Source organism: Cotesia typhae, unplaced genomic scaffold (assembly GCF_013202065.1).
Source record: "Cotesia typhae breed Kobodo isofemale line unplaced genomic scaffold, CoteBio_Ctyphae scaffold_13, whole genome shotgun sequence".
Lineage (NCBI taxonomy): Eukaryota > Metazoa > Arthropoda > Insecta > Hymenoptera > Braconidae > Cotesia > Cotesia typhae.
Genome location: NW_027423774.1, coordinates 5,236,732 through 5,245,493, shown reverse-complemented (window position 1 = coordinate 5,245,493; position 8,762 = coordinate 5,236,732).

The following is an 8,762-nucleotide window of genomic DNA, read 5'->3' as shown; positions in this document are numbered from 1 at the left end:
ATGAAGCTTCAAAAAAATTGATAAAAATATTTTTTTGTCTTTGAATTTTATTTTTAATTCCTTTTAAATTTATTGATTTTTATAAAAAAAAAAATACCAATTAAGAATTGTCTTTATTATAAAATATTTGTCTATTTTACAATAATAAAAAAATTTAATAGCTTTGTTTTAATTAAATTAAAATAACTTTGATCAATTCAAAATTTTTCAAACAAAAAAATATACTCAAAACAATTATCAATAAAATTCTCCTAAAAATATTTTTTTTTTTATTAGTATAAAAATAAAACCACAGCACTATAGAAATTCAATTACAAACCTCAAATCCCTTTTTATCTTTAATTTTACAATCTCGATAAACTGCAAGGATCAACTTGCACTAAAAAAAGCGATTCCGCAAACTGCGCAACTAAGACCGCTCGATTACTTCATCACTCGGTTTTAATTTTCGAGTTTCTCGTCTCCGATTAATCTCCAGATCCCAAAACTGTAAGCAGCAAAATTTCTTCCACTAAATCCACAATACGAGATAGGAGATACGCGAGTGATATCACTGTATCAGTAATCGGCGAGCTTTTAGCCGAGAGTTTACGTCCAGCAAGTGTACTTGACGGGTTGATCTTCCACGAGCTTTTCTCAAGCTTTCTACTGAGTACTAATCTGTGATAAATCTACATCCTCGGCGGAAAACTTTCCGGATGTATTTTATTCCGGACATATAAACTAAAAAAGGCATATCACTCGAATTTTATGTGATAGGTATCATCATTCGCGTGGGTTTACGATTTTACTATCTCAAATGTTGTTTACGTTTTTATTTCTTTTTAGAATAATCCAACTTTTCTCCTATTTCCGATGATGAATCGCTCGATCTCGAACGTTTTCTTGTTTCCTGTCCAGGTAAGATAGAAAGACATTCGGATCAATCCGTCGTTAAACTCCGATCAAATTTATCTTTATCATTTCCTCTGATTATAGTTTCCTCTTTGCGGTTAGCCAGAACTTTTCGTCTTCTAAAACACAAAAATAATTATGCGGAGTTAATAAAGTATTTTTTATCAATAATTCAACATGGCTTTATGATATTTTCTTTTTTTACGAGCTATAAAAAGTTTTTCAATTTATTATTTTATTTACTCGTAAACTTTATGAGTTAAATAATAACACTTTTATGAATTAATTAAAACTTTAATGTATTTTCAAAAAAAATTTTTTTTTTACTAAATTATTTATTTTATTGGTGATGTTACTAATTTTTTTTTTTTTTTTACTTGGCTGTTATATAAATTTTCAGTGGGATTTGTTTTCAATTAAATCCATCACTTTTACGTGCTTTTTTAGCTGTAGATTGTTTGCGCTCACTTTATCTAGATCGGTTTTATTTTTTCAGTAGTGGAAAACTCGATTAATAAAATTACCGGATAAAGACTTGTTTTTTCAGCTTTATAATTAATATATAAAGTCAATTTTATTTAAAACTAAGAGTGAAGTCAAGCGTCGGGTTTTTTTAACTATGGCCTCGTGAATTTAGCTGTACTTTAATGTAATCTAAAAAAAACTCTAATTAAAAAGTCAACGAAGAAAATTAAATTGTATAATTTACAATATGAATTTTTTTGGGTAAATTTTTTAAGATAGTTAAATTTTCCAGTGATGAAATAATTAATTTTATAATTTTTTAATTAATACTAGTAATCATTTATTAGAAGTTTCTTTAATAAAATATCGCAATATTTTTTATTTCAATTGTAGCAGTTATTATGGAGTATAATAACAAGTACTAAGGATGATGATTTTTTATATGAAATTTTAATTGGCTCATAAGATAACTATTGCTTATTTTCACGGGATTAAATTTAAAAAAAATTAGCAGATTTTTAGCGTTATAAAAAAAAAATAAAAAAAAAAATTAGAGGATAATTTTTAATTCTCTCTGTGGCAAAATTTAAAACCGATACTTTTAATTTTAAAAACTAAGCATACATTGCATAAAATTAATGTTAACTCAGCTAATAATTAAGTAGTAATAGTGTCTTTGTATATAATGTGCTGAAAGACTCGTTATTAGTTTAAAGAAGACGATGACAGTGTTTTTAAAATACTATCAGCTTTCTTTTCTCTAATGTCACCCAACGACGCTTTATTTATCTTAAACTTCAGCCCAGTGTGCTTCTGGAAAAACAAACTTCAGTGAAAGAACTTGAAGCTATTCAGGACATTGTTGTTTATTTAATTGCCTCCTCTCGTGCTGAGAATTAAGTAATACTTTTTTTTAAAGGTATAATTTCCGACAAATAACATCAAGTAGACAGCAAAATTGATTTTCTTCAAACAAATAAAACGAGGACCTTCACTGAATTTTAATTGTCTCTTAGTTAATTTTTTTTTTTACTTTATTAACGTCAAGACATTTTTTTCATAATATTATTATTATTACTGACAACCTGCATTGACCATTATTATAAAATAAAAATGGCACGGACAAATTTTTTTTAATTTTTGCATAAGAAAAAATTAAAAAACAAATTTTATTTAACGCAACAATTTAAATCTAATTTGAACTTCTCTGAAAAAATTATCATGATAAATTAACTATCGCTAAAAATTATATGAAACCTTCAGAAGGGACAAATTCAGGTCAAAACCATTCCAATTATACTAAATTTAACAAAAAAAATAAATAAATAAATAAAAAAACATTTTATCAAATAAATACGCCAGAGACAAAATTTTCCTTCTTCTTTTAATTATATATTATAAAAAGCAGCATTAATTTACCGTCACGTTTTTAATGCGTTAATCTTGACGGAAAAAGTCTTCAGAGTTTTTTTTTAATGCAGAAACATTCTAAACACCGTAAAAAAATTTAATATTTTGTATTAAAGTCGTTGACGTACTTCTCCTCCTTATTTATCTCCAAGAATTTAATTTAATCGAAAATTTAAAGTTTCTTATTATTATTTTCAATGATCCTCTGAGTAAAGTAAAGTGTAAAAAGAATAAAAATTGTAATAAAGTTTATAAAACCAAAAATAATTTCCTGAGTTTCACAATTGATAATATTTGATACGCAAAGCTTTGTAATTAAAGCCAAACATAATCGTGATTGAAATGAAATAAAATAAATATCTTATGAATACAAAAATAGCGAATATCGCCTCGGGTACTCAATATCGCCCGATCTTCCCTTCACGTATTAAGTTTTTTATTTTATCTATTTTATTTTATATAGCACATTTCCTTCATACTAACGTTTTAAATCCTCCAGCGTTGTAAAAAGTCGGCTCATAAATTTTAAACGCTTCAGTTGTATACTATTCCGTTTTCCTGTATTCGATACGTCAAGAAGATCTTCACAGTTCTTTCCTTCAAATGCATCTCTCAGGACTCCGCGTAAATTACTCAAAAGAAATTTTTTATTTATTTATTCCGATATAAAGGAGGAGAAGGAGAAGTAAATGATCTCTAATTTTTGTAAGATACAATTTGTATATTACAGGTGACTTTTTTGTAATATTACGCTGGTTTCAATTAAAAATAATTTATTTTTTTTAGAGAGAAGGTTGATTTTTATCAATCGTGATTGAAAGTTTAGTCACGGATGAAATAAGATATAAATTTACATATTTTGTAACACGAAATTACTTCTTTATCAGACGAAAAATCCTTGAAACTCATAATCTGCATATTGAAAGATCGATAAAAATTTTCATGTAAAATATATTTTAGACGATTTGAATATGAGCGGAATTGAATAAAAATTTTATGATAACTATTTTTATTGATGTAAAGTTTCTGAAGAAATGTTAATTTAGATCTTTGGAGCGATGAATTTTTTGGTGGAAATTTTTTGGTCAGTGCTTAAGAACAGTATCTATTCATACCTACATTCTTAAATAAAATGATAGAATAATATATGACCAAATTATCTCAAAAAAAATTTTTTTCATTTTCCAAGTTTAAAAATTTTAATAGATATAAAATTTTTAATAAATGAATAAGTTACAAAAAATACTTAGCATCTAAAAAAGACTTGACTTAACATTTTTTCTAAAGAAAAAAAAATAGGCTACTAAAATAAACAATTACCAAGTATTGAAATATTGATTCAAAGTTTCAATATTTATCAAAAATTTTTTTTTTCAACTAAAAAATTTCTTTAATAAAAAATTTAGCGTAATTTTGTACCGAAATACAGAACATTTTTTGTCGCACTATCAAAAATTTTTTACTGTGTAAGATTCAAGACAATGAAAGAAAATAAAAAACTATTTCGTTCCGTTAACTTTAAAGGTCTCAACCTTTAAAATGTATGTGACTTTTGTTACATATATTTTCTATAAAGCCAAATCGATTCGCACCTGTTCAAAAGATCTTCCCGTTAAATTTATGACCACGTCACACAAGTAAACACGTTCGTTCGTCAATATGACGAATGTCGAGGCTACAAAAAGTGAAAATTCAAACAAAAGCATTCTTTTTCTTTCAACTTTTAACTTTTTCCAGTACTTTTATTCTGCAATCAATTTGAGCGGAATTTTTTGTCTTTTAATTGCTGTGTTCCGAAGTATTCGGCGGCATGATGAATTTGCATCGTGTCAAATTTCGTACAGTAGCGTCAAATATGTACAAGCGCAGTTTGAGTTCAGCTCGATTTTAATTAAATTATCCGACATCGGTGCATCATGCAGAGTATTAACGCGTCTATTTTTATTTATTTGAAAAAATAATTTTTTATTAAAAAAGTTTTCGGAAAAGGTTGTTTATTGTGACGCGGGTAATACACATAAATGAGGAGAATACTTGTTCCAATAAGCCGGGATGGGAGTTGAGCAAATGCGCGAGTCGAGTGTAAATTACTTTGGGACACATTCCAGATTAGTGTAGTGTTGGTGTATATCACTGTATATCTGTGTATAAATATATATAAATGTACGTCCTGTATTAATTGAGTAAACAAGTGGACCTTTTTTCGGTCAAGGGAACAAAAAGCTTCACATAAAAGAACCGACTTGAAGCATGTGTTGTTGATTTCCCAGATAGACAATACTAACAACACCAAAACTGGGACTTTATTGCTGATAAAACAACTTTCAGCTGGGTGTGTGTGACGAAAGACAATCTTTGAAGATATTGTTGATACTTGTTGTGTTATTTTATGATTTTCTTTTCTAATAAAATATTAATGAATAAAAAATTACAAAATTTACATTCATATTTTTTTTTTTTTTGTAACTGTTCAATTTCACGGTACAAAATACTTTAATTCATAAAAATAATACTTAGAATTTTTTGTAGCAATAATTTATTTTTTATGTAAAAACAAACAAAAAAATGTCGATTACTAGGTAAAAATTTTTAAAAGTTGAAAATTGACTTTTTTGAAATACATTTTTCTATGATTGTTATGTACATATACATTTATGTAAAATTTCTGTGAAAAAGAATAAATTACAAAAGAAAAAAAATTTTTTTTTTTTTTATTTTTTATGCCTGAACTCAAAAACTTTTTTTTCAATTAAATATTTTGTACACTTGATTTAATATTTAGATTTTCCATAAAGTTAATTTTAAATTAATCTAGGCCTGATTTTTTTCACCATAAAAAAATTATAATCAGAAGTCAGGACATTATTTTTTTCTAGATCAAACAAAAAGTTTACAAGTACAAACTTTGCATCTAAAATTAATAGGATGATTTAATATTATTTTTTCACGATTTTAATTCAACGGGAAAAGTTTGCTAAAAAAAATGTATATTTTACCGCTTTTTTATTAAAACATGAATTAATTTATAATATTTACAATAATAATTTAATTGATTAATTTATAACTTATACATCGATAAGCAAAAAAAAATTTAAGCTTTTACCACAATGTTTTCCTAATGTCTGAAGCACTTTAATAAAAAGCCCCAGTTACGCGCTAAAGAGTCTCGCTTTAAATATGTGGAAAAAATTTCTGTGGCTTTTAAATATTTTTCTGGAAAGTAAAATAAAATTGTTATCTGTCAGCATAACAAGACTCTCTTTGCAAGAAAAATTAAATATAATAAGATTAAGATTTTAATGTGAAGAACAAGGCTTTATAGAAAAATATTCGACTTTTTTTTTTTTTTTTTTTTTAATTATTGTGCTAAATATATTTTTAATAAATTAATTCTGAAAAAATAATAATAATATAATTTTTAATTTATTAATATTAATGATCGGGTCAGTAAACAACAATAAAAAGCTCGTACATCTGTCGATAAAAAAACTACAAATAAAAAAATGTTTAACGATATTGAAATAGGAATACAAAGAACGGAATATTTATATCTCAGATTGCGATAATCAAGCCGCGGTAAGCGAAATAAATTTGTTTCCAATACCGAAGATAAACACGCTCTATAAATTCTCAATCGAAATATTTCTATTATTTATTGATGATCGGTAATAAAAAATAAACACACTTCGTGTCTCCGACTGGAGTCAACAAAAAATAGCGTTGGGTGTTACGTGTAACTATATGTGTATAATATATACATCGATAAAAAATCTACATAAATATTATTGTATACGAAAAGTGTGAATTAAAGAATTCAGATCTACAAACGCGTAGTAGATCCTTTCAGGGTATATAAATTACCGATCATTGGGCGAATTGTATGGATAGATACATTGAAAGGTTTTGTATGGATAAAACAGTCATCGGAGGGTAAAGTCCCATATTTCTCAGGGTGTAACCGCGAATCTTAGACTTATCAATTTGTCAGTCTCTAATTGAAGCCAGTAAAGATTTAAATTTTTTTATTCGTAAAATATTATTATTATTAACCTTTTTTATTCTATTATTTCCCCTTTATACTTTCTGGTATCGCCAGATTTAAGGGCAGACCAGTTTTTTTATTCGGTAAAAAGTATTTCATGAAAATAAAAAACAAATGAAATATCTTGCTCTCGATTTGAATAATTATTCCATTTTAGTTTTTTTTTTTTTTTTTTTTTTTTTTTTTTTAATAAATAATTTACCCTCGAAATTTTTTGTTTATTCAAATTTTGCCATTCTGATATTAATTGTTTAATCAAACAATTGAGATATTAGTGGTTATTATATTTAAATTTAGGACACCCGGTAAAATTGAAATAGCAATTATAGCTTACGGCACTTCGTCAAGACGATAACCTACTCAGGATTGTTTGAGGGTTTGTTTGGCGCTTGAGATAACTTTGTCATCTGACAAATTTAATGAAACAACAGATGGACCATTTCCCTATAACTTTCTCGTTATCGCTCCGTCTATACGTTTACACGATGTATATATAGACACGGTCAATAATACTGCACAAAATGATAGTCTTCTCATCTACCTACCACTAATTTAAGCTCTACCTATTTTCCATTATAACTTTTATATGATTATTTTTTAATTTATTCACTAAATATTATTATTATATTTTAAAATAAATAAAAGTAAATTTTTTCTTAAAAAAAAAAAATTTACAAAAAAATAAAAACTTGCATTTTTAATGCTAATTTGAATTAGAACATTTAATATTTTAATTTCTGAATAAAATCCACCCCTCAGTAGTCGCTTCTCCCCCATTTAACCGTAATTGACAAGACACTTAAATAGTTCCCATAATTCCAGTTTAAATTGACAACATAACTGTTTTTTTTCTATTAATATGTTAAACCTTCAAATAAATTTTGTCTGTAAATTAATAATAAATGTCTTAATTACCAATTCGACAAGAATAAAATTGATAGTGATTTAACAAACCTGATTAAACAAATTCAAATAATCTTGACACTTGCACAAAAGATAAAGCATAAATTATTAGTCTAGTCTCTATTATTAGTGTGGTAGTTTATATGTTCTGCTTTAGCAGACACCATAAATATACCTACACTTTTTTAATTTAACAAATGTATAAGACGGCATTATATTATCATACTTATGAAGTATTATATGACACAAATCGTTCCCTCCAATCTTTTATGTTGGGAAATAGTAGTTGGAAAACTTGAAACTTTCCGGAATTATTTAGCGGGTCAATAATTGATACCTTAAACTTATTTTCAATCTTTAATACTTTTAATAAGTGTCAAAATTATTGATTTCTTATCAACATATTTTTTTTTTTTTGGTACTTAATTAAAATTTATAAATTATAAATTAAAAAATATTTTTACTTCTCAAATTTTCGACAATTCCCAACTATTAATGAAGAATGAATATTATTCATTAATTTCTCGACTTTTTTGGAATAAAAAAAAAAAAACAAATTTTTAAAAATTATTTACTCACTTCAATTTCCACATAATAAAACTTTAAAATAAAAGATTGGACGTTAAAAATGTAATAAAAACTAATATTTTACTCCCGTGTGACTCTGAAACTTCCTAACTAAACAAGTTACTTTTTTGGTAGGAGCATGTGTTGGCATACACATGTAACAAACCAATCTGTGCTTTACCCAAAACTTTTTCTTCCGGATTTATCTAAAATTTTATTTTAAAACCACACTAATAAAGTTCATGATCAAATAAATAAAAATTAATACAATAAATATAAATTTTTTGACACTCAAGATGTTTAAGGCAATCGCTGCCAAATGGATGACCCTGACACGAGTTTACTAAACACATAAAATGAGTAATCCCTGAACTTGAAAGCGCGCTTTCTCGTTTACATCCGTCTGTCAAACCTTTCCGTCAAAATTAATCCAAAAATAAATTTTTACTTCCTACTTACTTTGAGAACATCGTTTAAAATA